Source organism: Suncus etruscus, chromosome 8 (genome assembly GCF_024139225.1).
Source record: "Suncus etruscus isolate mSunEtr1 chromosome 8, mSunEtr1.pri.cur, whole genome shotgun sequence".
In the NCBI taxonomy this organism is placed as follows: domain Eukaryota; kingdom Metazoa; phylum Chordata; class Mammalia; order Eulipotyphla; family Soricidae; genus Suncus; species Suncus etruscus.
Window position 1 is genome coordinate 27,280,595 of NC_064855.1, and position 24,160 is coordinate 27,304,754.

At 39.9% G+C, this 24,160-nt stretch overlaps 1 protein-coding gene and 1 non-coding gene across 2 annotated transcripts in view; both read right to left on the reverse strand.

The window, feature by feature from the left end:
* ARHGAP32 (Rho GTPase activating protein 32) overlaps nucleotides 1-24,160 on the reverse strand; it is a 254,003-nt gene that overhangs the window by 164,432 nt on the left and 65,411 nt on the right. The window lies entirely within an intron of this gene.
* LOC126016630 (small nucleolar RNA SNORA51) lies at nucleotides 20,233-20,365 on the reverse strand. The gene has a single exon (XR_007498418.1). It is a non-coding gene; the product is annotated as a small nucleolar RNA SNORA51 (small nucleolar RNA).

Here is a 24,160-nt window from a genome sequence, read left to right on the forward strand (position 1 = left end):
TCCTCCCAGTTTTCTTCTTATCTTTTTTTTTCCTCTTTTTTCCAAACAGAACCACATAACTTGAACCATTAATGAGGGGGTAAAAATGGATGGTACCAGGACCAAATAGTTGTATGAACATTGAGTAGAAATAATAAATGATCAGACTTTAACACCAAACCCAAAGTCAACAACAACAGAATCGATACCCAATCTACAACAAGCTAAACACAGAGGGGACCAGTTATACTAGCAGTCCGGGGACAAGGAGGGCAATACAGGATGCATGCTGAGAACAGGGGTGGAGAGAGGACAACAATTGTGGTTGGAATGCCCCTGATTCATTGTCACTCTGTAACTTAAATATTACTGTGCAAGATTCATAATTCACTTTGACCTTAATAAAAATTATTTAAAAAAGGGAATCAGCAATAACTAAAATATTTGCAAACATTAGTCTACTTATAGAATTACAAACTTTTCCCCCCTCAGAAATCACCATCTATTCTCATGTAAGTAAAACTACACTTGCACTTGGAAATATTGTTCGGAGCTACACAGTTTGATTGAAAATACGAGGAGGAATACTCATGGTTTCTCTCCCTTTATAAAAGAAAATTAAGTTCCTACACTTGATGAATTAGCTTATTTCAGAACACAGAGAAACATTTCCCCATTAGCTGTTTTGTGAATCTATTTGGAGAACACAGGAGGAACTCAGCTGCTCAAGCACCTTCCTGGCAAGCCAGAAACCAACAGATCCAACCCCTTCACCGTCCCACATGCTGCTGTCCCATCCCAATGCCATCCCAGTTGTGATGTTTCATGGCACATAACCAAGCATGTTCAACCCTCAAACATCACAGCCACAAAGGAGACAGGAAAGGGGCTTAAAATAATAGTGTGGACAAAGTTTATCAACTACAGAAAAGTCATAGACACAGAATAATCTCTCTTATTTGTGGGATATAGAAAGAAGGCATAAGAGATATTCTGATACTCTTAAGAATAACATACCCGGGCCCGGAGAGATAGCACAGCAGCATTTGCCTTGCAAGCAGCTGATCCAGGACCAAAGGTGGTTGGTTCGAATCCCGGTGTCCCATATGGTCCCCCGTGCCTGCCAGGAGCTATTTCTGAGCAGACAGCCAGGAGTAACCCCTGAGCACTGACGGGTGTGGCCCAAAAACCAAAAAAAAAAAAAAAAAAAAAGAATAACATACCTATAAACCAAAGAACCCCCAAAGGATGTGTCCACTATAAAGTCAAACAGGGGGTGAATATGGGGAGGCCTAGGACATTGGTGGAGGGACCATGGACACTTCTGAAGGGACTAACTAGTGTAGATTGTACACCTGAAACTAAGTCATGAATTGCTTTGTAACTTCATAATAACAGTCATTCAAACAAATTTTTAAAGTCAAAAAGTAGTAGTAATAATAAAAATAATAAAAACAATGCTCTTAAAGTGGAAAATAAAGCAAAATTAATAGAGGTAGCTTTTTAAAGATACACAAACTAATTTCTTAATACTACATTAACTAGGAATTGACTGGCTATCCTAACTTTGCGGGAACCTGGCCATTAATATTATCTGTGTTCTTCATCTGTTGTTTGAGAGAGCTATAATTAACATAGACTTTTGATCTCAAACAGTGCCTGTAGAACAATTAAAGCTGGTTGGAAAGAGTGGATTCTGAATCTTCGAGTTGATCACCATTCCCTTGTGGTAAACTAGGCAAGCTTTGAAGCTGAACAAACTTGTTTCTTACTGATAGACCATTCTTAAGCTACTGTTTCACTACAGAAGTTGTGGTAAAAATGAATTATACCAGCAACTGAAAATAACAGGACTGCTTCTGAGGATCTCTGGTGTCCATTTAGAAATAATGGGGTTTATTTTGGACAGGAGTGATAGCAGAGAGGGGAGAGCGTTTGCCTTGCATGCGGTTGACCCAGGTTTGAGCCCTGGCATCCTATATATCTCCTAAGCACTGCCAGAAATGATTCTTGAGCACAGAGCCAGTGCCACCAGATGTGGCCCCAAACCCCTTCCCCAAAATAATTTTTTTAATTTAATGAAGTTCAAATGATTCAAAAATCTTTCATGCCACCGCCAGTATACCTATATGAGTTCAAGTAACGCAAGTAAAGATTTTTAAAGTGCAATTGCCTCATCTGAACAAAATGAAGCCAGTCACACTGTAATCAAAGTCATTAAAATATTATATATAAAATATTGGTGAAACACAAGTTACTTAAAAAAACAGATATTAAAAAGTGGAAGGCATAATACAAAAGAATGCGGTTTAATAAATCTAGGTTTTTGGAAATACTAAAAGTGTTAAACATCCTTTAGAACAGAAATCAAAATTCTTTTTTTTGTTTGTTTTTTGGGCCACACCCGGTGATGCTCAGGGATTACTCCTGGCTATGTGCTCAGAAATCACTACTGGCTTGGGGGACCATATGGGATGACAGGGGATCAAACCGCGGTCTGTCCTAGGTTAGTGCATGCAAGGCAAACGCCTTACCGCTCCGTGCCACCACTCTGGCCTTAAGAAATCAAAATTTTTTTTTGTTTGTTTGTTTTGCTTTTGGGCCACACCCGGTGGCACTCAGGGTTTACTCCTGGCTATCTGCTCAGAAATAGCTCCTGGCAGGCACGGGGGACCATATGGGACGCTGGGATTCGAACCAACCACCTTAGGTCCTGGATCTTCTGCTTGCAAGGCAAACACTGCTGTGCTATCTCTCCGATCCCGAAATCAAAATTCTTAAAAGAACTCTTCTAAGTGCCAGGATGCAGTGGCTCATGAACTAACTAGGTCTTAGGTAGAATGAGTGGTAACATCACAAATGTGCAACTGGGTGCACCATTTTCAGGTTGTGACCTTTGAAAAGATAGTCTGAATTAAAAAATTCATGCACGAGTCTTCCATGATTTAAGGTTTCTCCTCCCGTCTGCCCGTTACCCATTTGCTGCAGAATCAGATCCTGTATAATCTCCATCGTTCTGATTATATACCACTCCGTGGCTCCTGCTAGGCCTTCTCTTTCTCTTTTTTAATTAATATCTGTATTTAAATACCATGATTAGAAACATGTTCGTAGTTGGGTTGCAGTTATAAAAAAATGAATACAGCCCCTTCACCTGTGCAGCCTTCCCATCACCAATGTCACTTCTCCTCTCCCACTTCCTTTTTCTGGCACTGATTCTTTAAATGAAAGCTTCATATTAGCATTTACATCTCTCCAACGTAAATACTGAGCTGAATGAACAGTACTATGATAAAACAATAGAAAATACCAAAGTAACCAAAGGGCTAAGTTACTCTTGGAGGCATTAAACGGGTGGAAGTGAGGTAGCTACCCAAGGTAGAGCTTGTGAGATGGTTCCTGTTGTTTGACCTCTGATTTCACTGGCCTCCAGCATCCTTTGCTGCCACCTGTAGCACTTCAGAACACTTCCTCATGCCCTGCAAAGGTCAAAGGTTATCCCTGTATACAACTGATCAACCCATGACTAAGCATCTGCCCAGTCTTGTCACTGCTAATTAATTCCTAGCATAGTATAAGTACAACCTAAAAAGCTCTGTGAACAATAAAGTGTTTTAAAGGAGGTGGGAAGAAAGAGACAGACAGACAGACAGACAGACAGACAGACAGACAGACAGACAGACAGACAGAAAATCATTCCTGCTTAGGCTGAACAGGGAGCAGCTGTAAATCAGAATAAATGAATAGTTCCATGAAGACAGCTGAAATGCAGAATATTCCGTTCTGGCATTACTAAGCTTAGTTTAGTTCACCAACTCCTAAAACTAAATGACCAGCAGGAATCAAAAGGTCAGAACTTCACAATGATAAGCTGCATCTCTGAGATGACAAGGAACACAGGAATAAATGCTAATAAACCTTCCTATTGGGACATACAACAGGCCAGTGCTGAGGAGTATAGTTGTGCCCAAGAGAAGAGGAGATTTTCCCTCTCCTCTCCCTTGGGGCAAAACACTACCGTATTTTCCAGCATATAAGATGACTTTTTTTTTTAATGCAATCTATTTGGGGGGGGGGGGGGTCCACATCTGGCTCTACGCTCAGAAATCGCTCCTGCAACCTTGGGGGACTATATGGGATAATGGTATTCAAACCACCGACCTTCTGCATGCAAGGCAAACACCTTACCTCCAAGCTATTTCTCTGGCCCCGAGACAACTTTCGAAATGAAAAAAAGTCAACCGAAAATCGGGGGTCGTCTTATACGCCGAGTATAACCCGAAAACCATTTTGACATGCTGATAAACGAAAATCGTCTTGTATTGCCACGAAACAAATTTTCCAACTGGATCCTGCACCAATCACTTAAAGGCTGCTTGGAATGCCTCTCTAACTCAGCCAATCCAAGCAGGAATTTTTTTTTTTTTTTTTGGTTTTTGGTTTTTGGTTTTTGGGCCACACCTGGCAGTGCTCAGGGGTTACTCCTGGCTGTCTGCTCAGAAATAGCTCCTGTTAGGCACAAGAGACCATATGGGACACCGGGATTCGAACCAACCACCTTTGGTCCTGGATTGGCTGCTTGCAAGGCAAATGCCGCTGTGCTATCTCTCCAGGGCCCCCAAGCAGGATTTTGATGCATGCAAATTAGACAAGGTTCTGTACCCGAATCTACACTGTAAAAACCCTAGTCAGATTGGCCAGAGTCAGAGAGGAAGTCTATTACATTATAATCTTTGAACCTTTGCTTGTTGTGATTGGCTCATTGTGGTACCTACAGTATGTTGCAGCACAGGAACGTTCTGTCTGATACAGCGAATATAGGCCTAAACCTATGTTTTAACTGTACGATTAGGGGGTCGTCTTATACGCCGAAAAATACGGTAAGTGGTAGTGTTTTCTGAATCTCATCTCAAAGGACAGTTAGAACAGAGCAAGATTCCACAGATAACTCTAGCCACTTACTAACAAGGAAGTCTTAAGTAGACAAATGTAAAACCCAATTCATGTGTACTGCTTTTATCCCTGCCAGGCAGCAATGATCGCCATCCATTCTGACATCTTCAAATATGAATTACAAAGTAAGTGTCAGCACAATAAAGAGATCACATCAGGCCAGGACGACAGCTTAAAAATGCTCATACAGTCGTCAAGTACTTCAAAGCAGATGACAAGTGTCAAAGAGAAATAGAACCCAGGTGTGGCGGGTTATTTTAAAATACAAGCTTGGGGAATTAAACTGAAATGAAAGGACACTGAGGCTATAATTCACTATTAACTTCCGAGTACTACCAAGTTGAATATGAAAAAGTTTAATAATAAAAGCAGGTGTATAGCACTGCAGGAAATGAGTATACACCAAGAAAAGGGGAAATCTCACTGCATTCTTTTCCAAGAAGATAATCAGACAGTTTCTACAGGTTATCATTAAAACAGATTTTTCAATTATTTTTCTGCCCCCAAACAGTTCAAAAAATATGCACACATTCATTAGTAACAATAACTCACAGCCTATTTGGAGATTTATTTTGATCAACAACAATTTTTAAAGCAAATTATCTTGGAGAGTGTCAAGCTTATTGAGCATTCAAACATAAAGGTGAAAATCACTTTAATTAGAACTTAATTTGTTTGAAATCAGCAGCAAAACTGAGAAGTTAGTTTGAGCAAGCAATGGGGCAGAAGGAAGAGCTGCGTGAGAAAACAGATATATGGGCAAAAACAGGAGCGACACAACAGATAAACTTTATTTAACTCCTTAAAAATGCAATGCTGGGGCCCGGAGAGATAGCACAGCAGTGTTTGCCTTGCAAGCAACCGATCCAGGACCTAAGGTGGTTGGTTCGAATCCCGGTGTCTCATATGGTCCCCCGTGCCTGCCAAGAGCTATTTCTGAGCAGACAGCCAGGAGTAACTCCTGAGCACCACCGGGTATGGCCCAAAAACCAAAATAACAACAACAACAACAACAACAATAATAATAATAATAATAATAATAATAATAATAATAATAATAATAATAATAATAAAATGAAAAAAATGCAATGCTGGCATACACATACATCTGAACCAGAAAGTCTGGGGAGCTCAACTCTGGCTTAAAACATTATAAAAAGATGTTTTTAAAATTTCGGGAAGATTCATCCTATACTGGGAGGGCTGTGGGCCCACTGGCAGGAAGGACACTGGACACAATTTTGCCACCACTACTGCCCTCTAGAATAGTGAACAGTCTGCCTCACTGAATAGGGAGCCAGTGAAGAAAGCAAGCAAGGATTTGTCTATGGGTAATGGCAATAATGTCTATCATTACCAGATAGTATTGTCTATCAGTAAAGACAGAACAAAAGGCCTGTGAAACATACATTAGAGGCACAAGTTTGTGGAATGACTATTGACACGGAAAGAAGTTTCAAGGCTTCTAATGTTTCCAAAGTTGGGGTGGGTCTCCAAAGATCATGGATTCAAAAATTAATGGGAAGGCTCAGGCAGAGGCCTCAAAATATGCCACACTAGCCTTTTATACTGCCTGTGTATGTAAACACATCGACTTGATTTTTTTCACATTTTGTGTGTGAGTGTGTGTGTTTTAACCCACTACAGTGATTTCCAAGATTGTTAAAACAGCTTCAAGCAGACGATGTTCCAATGCTTCTCTCCCAACCCATCCCCTTGTCACCTCATCACCACCCAAGTGCCCAGAACCCCAAACCAATGTGCTTATGTTACATGTAGTTGACTTCACTCCCTAACTCCCCACTTCACTTTACTTAGCATTCTTGATTCTGAAATCCAGGAGCAAGGGCTTGTCATTATTCGATCCCTCCCACTATTTTCTTGCCTTATTTCCCAATATACCACAGAGGCATGAAGTCATCTAGTATTTGTCCTTTTCTTATTGACTTATTTCACTTAACATGACATCCTCTAAGTTCTATCCAAACTGTCATGACTTCATTTTTTCTTTCCGCTGCACAGAATCCCTTTGTGTATATAGACCACAAATTTTTTTTTTTTTTTTGGTTTTTGGGCCACACCCTGTGACGCTCAGGGGTTACTCCTGGCTATGCGCTCAGAAGTTGCTCCTGGCTTGGGGGACCATATGGGACGCCGGGGGATCGAACCGCGGTCCGTCCTAGGCTAGCGCAGGCAAGGCAGGCACCTTACCTCCAGCACCACCGCCCGGCCCCGACCACAAATTTCTTAACCAAGACCCTGCATAGCTTTCATGTCCTGGCTGTTGTACTCTGCATCGCAATGAACAAATGTGTGCGGATACCTTTCCAAAGGAGTGTTTTTGTGTTTAGGGGGACAGATGCCAAGAAATGGAATCATTGGGTCATAATGAAGCTCGAGTCTTCATTTCTGGAAAAATCTCCAGGTTGTTTACCACAAAACTAAACCAGACACTGTTCAAACCCACACTCAATGCAGGGCTCCTTTGTAACCGCATCCCCCTGCTGGTAGCTTCCAGTCTTTCAGATACACGCCGTTCTCATTGGCAAAAGAGTCTCTCATTGCTGTTTTCATTTGGATTTCCCTAATAAGTGACCTCATGATCACTAATAAGTGACCCATTTCTCATGTGCCCACTGGCCTGCAATTGATGTCGTCTTTGGAGAACTGCTTTTCAGCACCTAACACTATTTTCTTTTTCTTGTGGTTTTTGGGTCACACCCGGCAGTGCTCAGAGGTTATTCCTAGCTCCAGGCTCAGAAATTGCTCCTGGCAGGCACAGGGGACCACATGGGACGCTGGGATTCGAACTGATGACCTCCTGCATGAAAGGCAAACACCTTACCTCCATGCTATCTCTCCGGCCCCCTAACACTATTTTCTGATGGGACTCTTGGTTTCCTGTTGATAAGCTTTGTTCATACTTTAAAAAAAAAATAGCACTTTATCTGGTGTATTATGTGCAAGATTTTCTCTTGTCCAGCAGCCAAGCATGTTTGTTTTTTTTTTTATTTTAGCTCATTTCTTTTGGCAAGTTACTTGTAACTGAAATGACTTATGAAATAGCCTGTGCAAAAGGACACTCTGATCCTCCTTTGTTTTTTGAGTCTGGTTTTGTTTGTTTGGTTGGTTTTTGGGCCACACCCAGTGATGCTTTGGGGTTACTCCTGGCTATGTGCTCAGAAATCATTCCTGGTTTAGAGGACCATATAGGATTCCAGGGGTTCAAATCCCATTTCATCCTTGGCTAGCTCTAGCAAGGCAGACGCCTTACCACTTGCGCCACCGCTCTGGCCCTCTGATTCTCCTTTGTAATAATGAACACAGGCACTGATTTTACCATGGAGGTTCCCCTTCTCATGAGGATTTACAGAGTGATCCTTATCACCAAAGATAAAGGGATTAGGACCAACAAGGCAGTGTGAACCAATGCAGATCAAAATCCTGAAAGATACAACCAATGGCTGAAATCCCAAAAGAACATGATTCCAAAAGTAATGATTTGGAAAGATTAAAAAAAAAAAAAAGAACCTGCAAGTTGAAATTCTAAAGTGAAAATGTAGGCAGTAACTATAAGAACTTTCCATAAAATTATTTGTTATAGCTCATGCCTTGCATACATGAGACGTGGGGCTCAGCCCCCAGTTCAACAGCCAAGTGAAGACAATACTGACACAGAGGTTATAAAACTCTCCAGTGGATTCTTTCTGGCTAGTGATTTGACTGTTGCAAAACAATTTAGTTCTTACGTTCACCATGAAATTCCATAGTTAGTACTTGCTTCACTTTAGATAATAGATGGCATTTTTCAAAATGTATCCACTATTTTATTTTTCTTTATCAACAATATACAATTCATATTCCTGTTGGATGGAAGGTGTCATCTACCCTTTGAAACATTAATAACTGGGGAAAAAGTGAAGCCCTTTCAAAGCAATTATATGATGATTGGGCGCATACTGCATAAAAAAAATGGATTCCAACTGCCTCCCCAAACACAATGACAGATTTGGCAGTAGATCTGTACAAGGTTTCTAAGTGAATCTCAAGATGTTAACAATGAGCTTGTTTTTTTCCATTTAGACAGTACATTTGGGGGGAAAAAATCCAGATAAATGAATTGGACACATGATACAACAACAGAAACTTAAGCTTAAAAATGTGCCTTTTGGGGGCAGAGAAACAGTATACTTGCCTTGTAGGCAGCCAACACAATATATTGTCATCATATATTGTCCTGAGTCCAGCCAGGAATAATCCCTGAGCTCAGAGACAGGAGTAAATCTCAATACAATTAGGTGTGTTCTCTCACCAAAAAAAAAAAAAAAAAAAAAAAAAAAGCATCATTAGGAAGCTGGAGAGATAGTACAGCCAGAACACTTGCCTTGCACATGGCTGACTGAATTTTATTCCAAGCACCCTATATAGCCCCCAAATTCTGCCATGAAAGCTCCCTGAATACATATCCATGTATAAGTCCTGAGCAGGTTAGATATGATCCCTAAACAAAAGCAAAAAAAAAAAAAAAATTTAAAGGCACCATTTATTTGTTATCATTCTTTTTTGTTTTGTTTTGGGCCACACCTGGAGGTTCTCAGAACTTACTCCTGGCTCTGAGCTCAGCAACCACTACCACTCCTGGCAGGGCTCTGGCCCCCTGTGTTAGCATTCTTTACAAGCCTGAAATTCCATACCCAGTAATGCTGGGAGAACTGTGAAGTGCTAGGAATCAAACCTCAGGCTCCCTCATGCAAAGCCAGAGCTCTAGCCCTTCAGCTCTCTCCTGGGTGCATTTTCAGGTGCTTCACATGAGCATGTCAATGCATGGGTAGAAGCCCGAAGAAAACTGCAAAGTCACTGACTAGTTTGTAACTCAAGATGATGTGCACAGGAGGGCGAAAAGAGACACACTGTACACAACAGTGTCACTACATGGTCACCAAGATTGTTTTCCCTTGTATGTACATGAGCTCATGCAAAACAAAATTTCCACTCAATGGAAACTACATATTAAAACTCCATATAAAAATATTAAAAACTATATATAAAAATATGGCACAGAAGGTGGAAAAATTTAATGGGGAAAAGTTCCTATGCACGGAGCTCAAATCAGAATGTCAAAGACAGCAAGTGCTACCTAGAAAACAATTGTCAACCTCTCCTCTGAATAAAGTCGATCCCACTTAAAAAAGAAGTAACAGCTCAGTAAGACAAGACTTCAAGTGCCATTTCTGATAGCAAAACCCTGCTTTGCTGGGTCATTTCTATGTAAACACATGTTCTACCCCCAAAAGGACCACTAACCATTTCATGGTACCAACTTCCTCAACAGTTGTCTGTGCATTTCCATTTTATCTCTACTTTAAACTGTTTGGCAATGTTTTTCTGACAGCTCACTCTGCTCTGATTTTTCATTGTACACAATTTCCAGCAGTGGAACCGTTCTAATTTGTGGACGTGCATTTCACATAGCCATTCCCTGACCATGTGTAAGTCACCTCAACATGGAGCTGTGTGTGCTAGCATTGTCCCACAGCTCAGACACCAGGAACTTCAACCAACAGGGGATGTGTCCTTTTGCTATATGCCTGCATGTGTGGAAGACAAGCTATTGCTGGTCATGAGTGTGCTTTTCATGGCAATGGGCTGTCAGGGGTTTGTTCTTTGGTGATGTTGACGCGTGGAGCTGAGTGTGTGGATTATCTCCAGTCCTGTAAAAGCAATTGCTGATTCTTCTTCACTAATTTACTGCTTCCACCAAAAAAAGGGTGAATTCTTCATTTATTTATGATTATTCTTCATAGATTTGTGATCATTATAAAAATGATTTTCATTATTAAAAATTAATTAAAGGATGGGACAAAAACGACTTTAGCTATTCTTTAGGTTTTGTACTTTGGAAACCCCATCCAGATATAAAATTAAATGCATATATCACATATCACTATCTATATCACATTATTGAGAGAAGGGGGCCTGGACCACTCCAAGCAGTGGTCAAGGCTATTCCTGCCTCTTTGCTTGGAATGAGTGAGCCCTGGTATTATTGGTCAGCAAACATGCCATGCCAAGGCTGGAACCAGAGTCAGCTGCATGAAGTAAGTTCCTTTCCCTCCTGTACTAACTCTTCAGCCCCCCAAAATAAAACATACTTTTAAAACAATATCACATTTACTACATACCTCGTTATGGCCAGTCATTTATCTTTCAAGTCTTATTACAAAATTGCTATCTGAAAATATACTGAGATCTAATACAACAGAAGAAATATGCATTGACTGCTCATCTCAGAGGCTCCATAAAATGAGACAGGAGTCCCACTCACATGGATGTTTGAGAAATCCACAAAGATGCTGGGATTGACTCCTAAATTTGGGGATTAGATTCACAAGTGATTTAAAAACACAGGTTCATGGGGCTGGAGAGATAGCATGGAGGAGTCCCAGCATCCCATATGGTCCCCTGAGCCTGCCAGGAGCAATTTCCGAGTGTAGAGCCAGGAGTAACCCTTGAGCCAGCACTGCCGGGTGTAACCAAAAAACAAAAACAAAAACATGATGCCTAAGTGATAATACAATAAATAGGAAATTTGCCTTGCATGCAACCAACCCAGATTTGATTCCCATTTGGTCACCGAGCTCCCCCTTCCCCAGAGTAACTCTTGAGCACAGAGCCAGGAGTAACCCCTGAGCACTGCTGGGTGTGGCCAAACAAACAAACAAAACACAGTTTCCTCCATACACATAAAGACCAGCTAGATTTCCAAAGACTACAACCTAAAATGCAATTCAAGTTTTTCCATTGATTCCATTTATCTGAAAGTCCAGCTACTTTTCCACGCAATTCCATAATTAAAATGCTCCAAAATTTTTCTCCTTAAATATAAAAAAATGTATCTAAGCTATCAAGCATGATTCAAATTAATTTCAATTTATATTTGAATTAGCCCCCTCCAAAAATAGTTTAATTTTCTTCTCCAAGCCCCAGAGCTTTACATTTCACAACAATATATTTCAAATAAAATATAAAGAACCTAAGCTTGCATTTGTTTAAGCCTCAAATGTTTTGCGTGCAGCACTATGGCTATTTGAAATTTAAATTATGTAAATTGAGATACAGGGTAATCAAGAAATATCCCTAAGGCGCAAGCAATGCTGCTATGCCTAAAGTAACTCACATTTCCCTGAAAATGGACAAAATCAAGGCTTTAGTAAAACCAGAAAAATACCCCAGCAGGTATTTTACCCAACACAAAGAATGTGGTTTACCACCTACAGCAGCTAAATTTTAGTCTCCCATTTGTCAAAACTACTTGCCAAAGGCAAATGATAGTATCTAATGCTAATGTACCAAAAAACGCTGGCATCTGTGTGTGGGCGCTGTAATAGTACCTGTCACCAGCTATCGTAGCAGCACCCCTAAAGCCCTGAGTATCTCTGGACTGCAGGAGTCTTCAAAAGTTGAGGGTCCTGTCTCAGCTGCATGAAATAAACTTCCATCATCACATAGAAGCACAAGCCCCACTGTTCTACAAAATAAAACTTCAATTACATCATTATATTCAGATAACTTAGTAGGGGGCTTCCAAGCCAGGCTCATGCTGTCCACAGGCCCCTCCTAAAAAAAGTGCTCCCCTACCATGCCAGAGGTTCAAAAATGATGACTGAAGGACTAGGAGGTGCAGGTGGTGTTTGGGGACATTCAGAATCACCACACCCAGCAGTGCACAGGGGAACCATGTGATGTTGGGGATGCCCATTCTGACCCCATCACCATGTCCATGAATGCACTGTGCAGACTACTCTAGACTGGACTTTATACTTTAACCCATACAGCAGACAGGAGGGCTGCCTCTAAGGAATCTGGATGGGATTCCCAAACTAACATCAGGACAGAGGGGATGCGGTTGGGTAGAAAACCCATGAAAGGAAAACGAACACTCTCCACATACAATAGCTATAAAGAAATGATTTGAAATAACATAAAGACTTAATTACTTTGGGAGAGAAGGAAGCTGGGGTCTCATGTGGCATTACTCAGGGGCTACTCTGAGTTCGATGCTCAGAGATCTCTCCCAGCAATATAAGGGAGATGCCAGGGATGGAACCAGGACCGCCTGCATGCAAAGCATGAACTTTAGCCTAGGCCACTGAGCTATCTCCTGGCCTAAAGATATAAATTTGTAATATAAGAGAAATTCTAAAAAAATCATACTCAGGCATAGGCCATACCTGCTGCCTCCCAATGGCCCTGCCTCATCACCCCTCTAGAATTTCCTTTGGGGACACCAATCTACCAATCTTCAGGTCTGCAGATTTGAGGGCTAATATCTCCAGGGCTTTTTGGAGTAAATGTGGACACTCTCCCCTATATCTATCTTCCTTCTTCCAGGAGTCCTGGCCACTAAGAACATACCCCTAAAAGTCACACTATCAATAATAGTGCTTTGAAATTCTGAATAACTTCATTTGTTTGACTCTGTCATCCCTAAAGGAACACCCCAATTTAACAGAATGGACAGCTAACAAGAGCTTACTAAACCTTCTGCCATTGTATTAATGACTTCATTGAAGATACAATAATTTTCACAAATATGCTTGCTACTGTACTTTTTCTTTCTTTTTCTTAAACTTTCTTCTATTATTTTTTTATTTCTTTTTCTATAACTTTGCTTTCACTAATATGAAAACATATGCCTTATTGTCAACTATGTGATGCATTTTCTTTAAATAAAGTAAAAAGAAAAAAACTAATTCAGACTATTTTACCTGGCATTTATGGAAAAAAAAATAAAAACAGCAAATACTGTGACCGGAGCAATAGCGCAGTGGAAGGGCGTTTGCCAAATCTTGGTTCGATACCTGGTGTCCCATGTGGTCCCCCCATCCCAGAAGTGATTTCTGAGCACATAGCCAGGAGTAACCCCTTAGTGTCACTGGGTGTGGCCCAAAAAATACAAAAAAAAAAAAAAAAACAAGCAAATATTTCACTGCAAGAGGGAGAGGGGTAGGATAGCAGGTAGTGATAACTTTAACAGAGTATGACTTTTACCTTGCCCAATGATTCAATGTACAGCTCATGGATGCTAACGTTTCCAAAAATCACTATTAAGTTTCTAATCATAAGTTTCCAAAGAATATGATAATTTCAATCAACTAATAGTTTTTTCCCAAAGCACTATACAAATTTAAAAATATCCATGATTTGGGGAAGTAAAAAAGAGCATTTAATGGAGCCTGTAGTTATTCCTATGACAGTATGCTTCAAGGGCGGAGAAACCCTTTATCTCTTAGTCCAAGGGAACTCCCTTTCTAATCTCCCCAATATTTACTGTGCCTGTGTCCAGGAAAAGAAAATGCATAATTTTTTTCTTCTTTTTCTTTCTCCTCTATTTATTTCGTGCTCATGATTATTGTTTGGTCATTGTCTTTATTGCTGTGGTGCTTTTTTTTGTAGTCACTGTTTCGGGAGCGGGGGATTGTTTATTTTGTTGTCATAGTTTTTTTGTTTTTGTTTCTTCTTTTTGTATTTTTTGTCTTTTTGTCATGTTTTTCTTCTTTTAAATTGATATTTATAACCCCAAATGGACTCCTCTGGTTTTTGTTTTTGTTTTTTTTTTTTGCTTGCTTGCTTTTTTGTTTGTATTTTTTTGTCTTTGTTTTTTCCTTTCTTTTCTTTTCAAACTGAACAACATAACCTGAATCATCTTGTTATGCCTCATAAATTGAGGGGAAAAAATGGATGGTACCAAGACCAAACGGTCATTTGAATATTGAGTAGAAATGAAAAAAATGATCATACTTACACACCAAATCTAAAGCCAATGGCAACAGAATCAATACCCAATCTACAACACGCTAGACACAAAGGGGACCAATTATATTAGCAGCCTGAGGAACATAGGAGGGGAATATGGGATGCATGCTGGGAACAGGAGGACAATACTGGTGGTGGAAATTCCCCTGATTCAATGTCACTACGTACCTAAAATATTACTGTGAAAGATCTATAATTCACTTTGCTCACAACAAAAATTACTGAAAAAATATTCATGTGATTTTTTTTTTTTTTTTTGGTTTTTGGGCCGCACCTGGCGGTGCTCAGGGGTTACTCCTGGCTGTCTGCTCAGAAATAGCTCCTGGCAGGCATGGGGGACCATATGGGACACCGGGATTCGAACCAACCACCTTAGGTCCTGGATCGGCTGCTTGCAAGGCAAACGCCGCTGTGCTATTTCTCCGGGCCCTCATGTGATTTCTTAAAGACACAGATCAAATTATTTTAAATTTTCTATGGAGTAATAATATAGCCAAGGTAAACCTAGGGAAAAGAAGATGGGAATGTTCTCTTTCCCGAATTTTAAATTATACTATAAAACAAAAATAATCAACACAGGATGGTAATGGAATCAGAAAACAGAAGCTGAAACCAATGGAAAAGAACCGAAAGCCCAGGGATAGACCCTCAAGTGTATTGAATGCTAATCTTGACTAAAGAATTGAAGAGTACAAAGTAAAGCAAGAAAAGCTGTTTTGAAAAATGGTCCTGGGAAACTTCAGTCACCTGTGGAGGAAAAAAAGACAAAACTGAACTTAGGGGGCCGGGCGGTGGCGCTAAAGGTAAGGTGCCTGCCTTGCCTGCGCTAGCCTCGGACGGACCACGGTTCGATCCCCCGGCGTCCCATATGGTCCCCCAAGCCAGGAGCGACTTCTGAGCGCATAGCCAGGAGTAACCCCTGAGTGTCACCGGGTGTGGCCCAAAAACAAAAAAAACAAAAAAACAAAAAAACAAAAACAAACAAAAAAAAAACTGAACTTAGACCTCAAGGCCACACAATGCACAAAAAGTAAATTCAAAACTTATAGAATTCTTCATAACATCTGCCTAGAGGCAACTTCAATGATTCAGCACCACTGGCAAAACTAATGGAAATAAAGACAAGCAAATGGCACTATAGTAAATTATAAAGTTTCTACACTCCAAAAGAAATGATGACCATAAAAGGATAGCCTGGGAGAGAACATTTGCCCACTGCTCATCTGACAGAAAGTTAATATTCAAGATACATAGTACACTTGTAGATCGTAACAAGAAAAAAAATCAACTCCATAAAAAAAGGGGGGGGGAGGAGATTAACAAAAATTTCCTCCTCAAAGAAGACATACAAATGGCTGGTAGGTATATGAAAATATGCTATGCATCACTTATCATAAGGAAATGTAAATCAAAATGCCCATAAGACCTTATCTCAAACCAGTGAGACTGGCACACATCACAGAAAACAAACACAATCAGGGTTGGTATAGATGTGGGGGAAATAGACCTGCACTTACTGCTGGTGGGAATATAGATTTTTTGGAAAATACTATGAACGCTTCAAAAAAAAAAGAGAGGAGGGAGGGAAAGAGGGAAAGAGGGAGGGAGGGAAAGAGGGAGGGAGGGAGGGAGGGAGAGAGGGAAAGAGGGAAAGAGGGAGGGAGGGAGGGAAAGAGGGAAAGAGGGAGGGAGGGAGGGAGGGAGGAAGGAAGGAAGGAAGGAAGGAAGGAAGGAAGGAAGGAAGGAAGGAAGGAAGGAAGGAAGGAAGGAAGGAAGGAAGGAAGGAAGGAAGGAAGGAAGGAAGGAAGGAAGGAAGGAAGGAAGGAAGGAAGGAACTTCCTTATGATCTAGTAATTCCACTTGAGGCATCAACCTCAAGACCCAAAACCTATTCAGAAAAGACATTTACACTCCTATATTCATTGCAGCACTATTCATAATAGTCAAAATCTGGAAACGACCCAATTGTGCCAGAAGAGATGATGGATAAGGAAACTGTTAGATAGACACAATGGAATAGCATTGGCTATAAAAAGAACAAAACCTTGCGATTTGTCACTACGTGATGAATCTGTAGAAAATCATGTTGCATAGATTTAGCAAAAGGAAAGGAAAAGACCAAGAATGATTTCTCACATATGTGAGATACAAAAAAAGCAGAGTATCGAGGGGAAAAAAAACAAATGAACAAAGGCGACAGAACCTAAGAACCAGTTTATACAAATGAGTAAGCACAGTGGCAGCTGGCAGGGAAGGGGTGGTGGTACAGAGTGGTCTTAGAATGCCCAGTGCAAGTAACACTATAATTAATAGCATTATAAAACATGATGTTTAAAGTAAAATCACCTTTTAATTTTAGCTTGAAAATAGTAATAGTTTCTCCTATCAAGACTATATATTGACTTTAAGTCAATAGAAAATGCATTTTGTATTATCACTCTGAATTCCACTCAAATTAAAACTAAAAATTACTTCCCTGAACTTATCCTTTTTTATTTATTTATTTATTTATTTTGCTTCCCATTTTTTTTTACACTATACCCTAGCCTTAAAATAGCCATAGGCTTTCATTCAGCTACTTTGCAAACAAGAGACCATCTGAACTTAACCAATACTATCCCTTCTAAAGTCACTCTCTTTTTTTTCTTGCCGGTTTCCATGCAGAAATTATTATTTACAAATTATACTAACACTTGCAGCAAACTTTAAGGTGAATCACAAATTCATTTTCTGCCACAAATAAAATAAATCTAAAATCTAAAGATGATTACTAATAACTGCCTACAATGATCACTTTTAATTGAGTGTGTTTCAGACAGAGAGGTCCACAGCAGTAGATCATACAAAAAAACAGAACCTGCCAAAAGCATTTCCAACACATTTCTTTATCCAAAAGCTCATGGACAAAGAAAAGGAACTAAGCTCCAACAAAAGAAGTTTCTGAAACTACATACAACACTTGCATAAAATACTTAGGAAAATAAGGTCAGGCAGATCAGTTAACAATGAATATACTTTCTCTACAACTAGAACATTTTCTAGAATGGATTAACTTAAAAAAAACAATAATAATGTGGCTCAAGTCCCTGTTAACTCACTATAGAGTTTAAAGGAACACAGAATGGGGGCTAAAAGGGAGTAAAAAAATTCTGCAGATGAATCTGCAAGACAAAAGAAAGGTTATATACATATCCTAGGAGTAAAAGGATTAATATTAACCACAAAGGTATTTGTAACAAGACTTAAGCAATAATAGTACAGCAAGTAAGGCTTTTGCCTTGCATGTGGCCAACCCGGGCTCAATCTCCGGCATCTCATAGTTTCCCCAAGCACCACTGGGTGATCCCTGAATGCAGAACCAGAAGTAATCCCTAAGCATTGCTAGGTGTAAAACCAAAAATGAAATAAAAGTTATGGGAATAGGGCTGGAGTGGTGACGCAGTGGTAGGGTGTTTACCTTGCACGTGGCTGACCCAGGACAGACTGTGGTTCAATCCCCCAGCATCCCATATGGTCCCCCAAGCCAGAAATGATTTCTGAATGTAAAGCCAGGAGTAACCCCTGACCGTCACTGGGTGTGGCCCCCAAAAAAGTAATGGGAATAAACTTGGAAATAAGAAGACAATCATTTAACCTTGGCATAAAGGAGGTAACAAAAGATTATCTTTTACTTCTACACGAAGTTTTAAAACATCACAGTTTTCAGGGTTAATAAACTAAAATAAATGTGTGCAGGGAAATCCAAATGCCAATCTCAATCCTTTGTCTAAAAAGAGAGAAATGTTTCTCTATCCAATAAAAGGTTGAAACTGAATGTCCAGGCAAAATGTGAGAGGAAGACCTGAGTAAGACTAGAAGTCAAAATCTCCCATAAAATTCCAAATGAACCTATTGAAAATACCCAGGAAAAAATGCAACTATGATGGGGGCCAGAGAATGAGCATAAAAGGTTGGCCACAAGATCTGCACCTCTGAAACTCTGTGTCAATCCTGGCTATCACACATGCTCCCTGCCAGCAACTTTGGGGCCGAGCTCAGCCCAACAAACCCTCAGTACAGCCAGGCACATCCCTATTGGTCCAAGGCAACCTCAAGATGGTTGACTCAAGTACCGCATCATAACTAACATCTAGAAATTGAGAACACTAATATCTCCAGTAAATCCTTTTCCCAACAGGATTAAAATAAAATGCCCAAAATGATATTGCTTAGCAAAAATAGTTCATGCAAAACCTCAAATGGAGGTACAGCTGAGCTCTCTGGCAATAGATTTCAAAAGTACATTAGATTCAATAGATTTACTAAAATATTTCAAAGGAAATAGATGTTCTCTGCTTCTTCTCTGAAAGCTCTGTGAAAATAGGAAAGGGAGGAAATAGGAAGTTTCTTATTTTCCTAAGTTCAAACAAAAACCCCCATTAGAAATGTGTTTCCAAGCTGCTCTTTACAACTTTCATTTTTTTTTTTTTTTTTTTTGGTTTTTGGGCCACACCCAGTAACGCTCAGGGGTTACTCCTGGCTATGTGCTCAGAAGTTGCTCCTGGCTTGGGGGACCATATGGGACACCGGGGGATCGAACCGCGGTCCGTCCAAGGTTAGCGCAGGCAAGGCAGGCACCTTACCTTTAGCGCCACCACCCGGCCCCACAACTTTCATTTTAATCTTTTAATATAAAGATACTTTTGGCAACTGTTCCCATGAAGAACAATTTTTCCTCTGCAATCCTATGCCTCCTTCAACTGTGGAGCAGGGCTGTGCTTTTTTGCAAATTTCAATTTTCAGGCAAGTCACCTGGGAATTTTATTAAAAATATGATTCAGTATGACTAAAATGGTTTGTCTTTCTAGCAAAAACCAAGGGGATACTAATGTATGCCCATGATTAGCAACATGTAGTCACTACTGTCAAGTGAATAATATTGTTTACATTCATCTTTCATACTGTCACTGAAATCCTTTGAGGATAAGACTTCAAACACACATCTCAAGTCAAAATAGCCATATCCCAAAGGTTCTGGGTATCATAATCACCATAAATGGCAACTTAATAAACAAATTGGGCCCATAGAGAGAATTTCTGCTACTTTATACTTCTAGCTTACTAAGAATGTTTAAATACTACTAAATACTTCATTACTCAACTCTACAGTTTAGTCATTTATCTATGGTCTCTGTAAAATAGAAGAGTGTTTGGGTTGAGCTGATTTGTTTTACAGTTTCCTTTTATCCAAGGTGCCAACCCATGACCAACTGCCAAGACATAAAAATGTAATGGTCAAACACTCACAGTATAAGGAGAAATATAAAGAAATATAAATTTAAAGATTGAAATATAAAGAAATATAAAGATTATAAAAGTTTTGGGAATGGCCAAATGCTAGTAAATAATGTTAAAGTGATTACATTAAGTTCTGATTCTGGTAGAAAAAATTAATGGAAAAGATATCTCCTCTTGTGAATTCTTTTTTTTTTTTTTTTTTTTTTTTTTGGTCCCCCAATTCACAATACAGACCAGGCAAAGGGCCTGTGTTGAGATGTATATGGGGTGCATTTACTGTACCGCCTCTTTCTATACAGTGAGTGTAAAAAACACAGCCTGTGGTAAGAATTGGGAGTCCTTATCTTTTCTTTTTATTTTTTTAATATATATATATATATATATACATATAAATCCTTCACCAGTGCAATATTCCCATGACCAATATCCCAAGTGTCCTTCCTCCCCAACCCACACCGGCCTGTCCTCTTGTGAATTCTAATACTTTATTGGCTTTTTACAAATAAAATTGACTATCTTTTTCCACACTGCTTAACTTCTCTCACACTCTATGTACTTCAGTTCTATTAGTATTTATTAGTTCATTTTTAGAGATTTTTGTCTGTTCTTCCATTGTATGACTTTCTTTTACAAACATTGAAGACACACAGGTGTATACTTCCTTCTGATTTGTTTCATTTTGCACAACTCACTGAGCTCCTTCCATTTTTTGCTGAAAATGCAAACTGACAAATTTTAATAGCTAAACAGAACATTCCACAGTGTACATGGAACTGATTTCTGTTGTCTGATCATCAACCAATAGGGACAGTGGTTGCTTATACACTTTAACTATTTTAAATTATGCTCCAACAAATATATGGATGAATGTAACTTTGATATGAATATTTTTCAGTGCATCAAATACATCCAATCTAGTGGGACCAAACTATATGGCAAACAGCTGTCTCTTTAGTTTCCTGAGTAAGATCCGTATTATCTTTGAAAATGGGTGAGCCAGTGCAGAGAGAAAACACTCAACAGCCAGGGCAAATGTTTTGCATGCAGGAGGCTGAGGTTCAATCCTAAGCAACAACAGATATGACCTGTGTCATCTTCCTGAACTCCAGCACTATTGGGGCCAAGCAATACTACCAGGTCCATGAAGTACTGCACTGCCAGGCCTGAATATTGAACAGTTTGGATTAACAAGTAACAAGTAACTTAGGGAGTGAGCCTGAGCTTCTTGAGCACTACCTGAGAGCCAAAATCCAAAACCCAAACAACCTGAGCACCACAGAAACGAGAGCCTAACAAACAGCAGGCTATATGGTGCTCTTTCACAGCCTCATTCCCAAATTCTCACCACTGTGATCAAAGCTAAGATTCTGTACAATACCTCATGAGCAAATATTTGAACTGACCCAGAACCTGCCCAGAGGGAAATAACAACAACACTTAGAGGCAATCAGTTAACTCTATGGCTTGTCTGAGCTAGTAGATAGCAACTAGGACAAATAACTATCCAAGGAGCTTCAAAGAAAAGTAGCCAAGGAGAAGCACGCTGGCACACAGCAGCTCTGAGCAGCTTAAACTGTTTAGTTCCTGATAAACTGCACAAGGCTGTGTGGGTGCTCAGGGAAACAGACTGACTTAGAGGTTCTGCAGGAAGAAGTGAAATTTAAAAAAGAATGAGAAAACGCACAGATGGGCACTGACAATGGCAGGCAAGCAGGGGGGTATGGGCATTCACTCAGTGGAATAAAACCTCTACAGTCGCTAGAGGACCCCACATCAGTTACCAGAGGCCAGAGAATAAGGAGTGTGCAAAGTTGTTCAGGAAAGTCAGTGACAAATAAGACAGGAAGCACCCAGAATAACACCTTTCTGAGATATGAGAGAAAGGCAGTGTCTCCCCAACAGGGGGAACCTCCAAAGAAGATAGGCTGAGGAGAAAGTGGGGACTCACCACACAGACCTCACATCAGCCATGGGAACTGGCTCAGAGAATCATAACGAAGAGTGTGAGGATGCTGTGACCCTAAGAGAGAAAATACAATAGAGCAAATGTAAGGGATGTCCCAGACGCTAACAGAAAAAAAGGGTAGAAAAAGAAGACAAGATGAGCCGTGGAGATAAACAAAGAAAATGGTGATTCTGAGAAACGCAGAGAGGATGTTAAGGGGTCCAGCTTCCAAAAGGTCAGAGCTGACCAGGGCAAAACAGAGAAGATTGGTCACATTCCATGCAGAAAATAAGGAGCTATAAGGAAGAAAGTCATGGGGAAGTAGGTGCTCAGCAGGCTGTCCAGTGAGACACCCAACACCTCAGTACAGATGAAGCCACACAGAGGGGAGACTCGGGGGGCTGACAACAGTCCATGGGGGTTCTGTTATAAAGCAGCATCTTCCTCTCTTGTAAGTGGACTGGGAAAGCCATGTTCTAGGACCCCCAGCTAAGCCCAGATTTGGATTGCAAATTTTATCATGGTTGAAGGATCAAAATAAAACCACAGCAAAGGCTGAAAACTGAAACGTAGACTCATAAAAATAAATAGCTAAGTCACAGGTATAAAGAAACTCTCCCTCGGTGCAGAATCACACTAAATGGTGGTGGAGGAAATCTTTTACTGCTTGGTTTTCCAGGCAGTCAGGTCCCCAACTTCGGGTGTTTTTCAGAGACTCCTGTTTCTATGCTTAGGAGGCTAGAGGAGGGACCTGAGAGAGAGAAACTGTAGGCCAAATAGATGTGAGAAACAGGCTCTGGTCACCCAAATGACTAAATTCCTTTCTCTATAACCACTATGTCATCATGTGACCTTAGAGCAGCCATGGTTCCTTCCAACAGCAGTGCCTGTGGCCTCAGAGCTGAAAGTATGTGGGGAGTAGCCCCACCTACCTCTGATTGAGGTTGCTATCAAGGAAGCAACTGCTTATAGGGTGCCTTTAATCACAAGGCAATCAGCATCTTTTCTAAAATGTCAACCTCGTGAAAGAGACATTTGTGTTACTAAGAAACCTCTTCTCAGAATTGAGTAAACAGGGGTCCAGACAGCAAACTCTACAGGCTGAAGCACCAATCTTTTATATGGAAGGTATAAGCAGGGCTGCAGAGTCAAAAGATAACAGGGCTGTGGAGTCTGTAGATAAATGCTCCAACTCTGACTCTGATTCCTCAATTTTTTTGTACTTCCAACTCCAACTCCAGGTACCCAAAATTTCCTCCGACTCTAACTCCACAGCCCTGGGTATATGTTGCACCCCTGGTACTACATGGTCTCTCCCAGCAATGTCAAGAGTGATCCTCCCTGTACCCAGGTGGGAGGAACCCCCTGAATGCCACTGGTATGAACCCACCTCAAAAAGGATAAAAGAAATTTAATACATAAAATACTTCAGCTATAAGAAATTTAATAAAAGAAATGCTTCAACTAAATATTCTATTCACCAAATGTTTTGCTTTACCATGATCCAATTTCTTTCTGTCAACAAGCAAAATATAAAGTGAAAAGATGGGGAAAAGATATTTCAAGATAAAACAATTAGGTCAACAAAAAAAAAAAAAGAAAAGAAAACTCAAAGAGTCTCAGAATCAAATGACCCCAATGGACAACACACAAGCTATTTCACAACACATATATTCTTCTCAAGAACTCATGAAACCTACTCCAGTATAAACCACAATAGGTCAGGAAACAAGTCTTCAATAGCTAACAGGACTCAGAGTGTTCCCAACACAAAGAAATATAACCAGAAACTAGTAATTGAAAGGTGTGTGAGAAATTCACACTTGAGTAGACTGTAATATTAACTTAACAAACAAAACAGAAAAAGAAAGAAATTCACAAAGAAAATCAGAAATTATTTGGGGATGAATGAAAATGAAAACACAATCATCAAATACAAAAGAATGTTAGTGAAAGCAGTGATGAGAGGAAACTTACAGCTGCCAATGCCTACACATTTTAAAAAGACAAAAAAAAAAAAAAACCTGAGATCAACAACCTAAGAAAATAAAACTAATAAAGTAACAAACTACACACAAAAGCAGACAGGCAAAAATTTAATTAAGTTAATTAATTTAAGTTAAACAAAAACAGAAAATAAAAAATACTCAAAACAGAACAAAATAAAAATAAAACCCAAAAGTTAGTGCT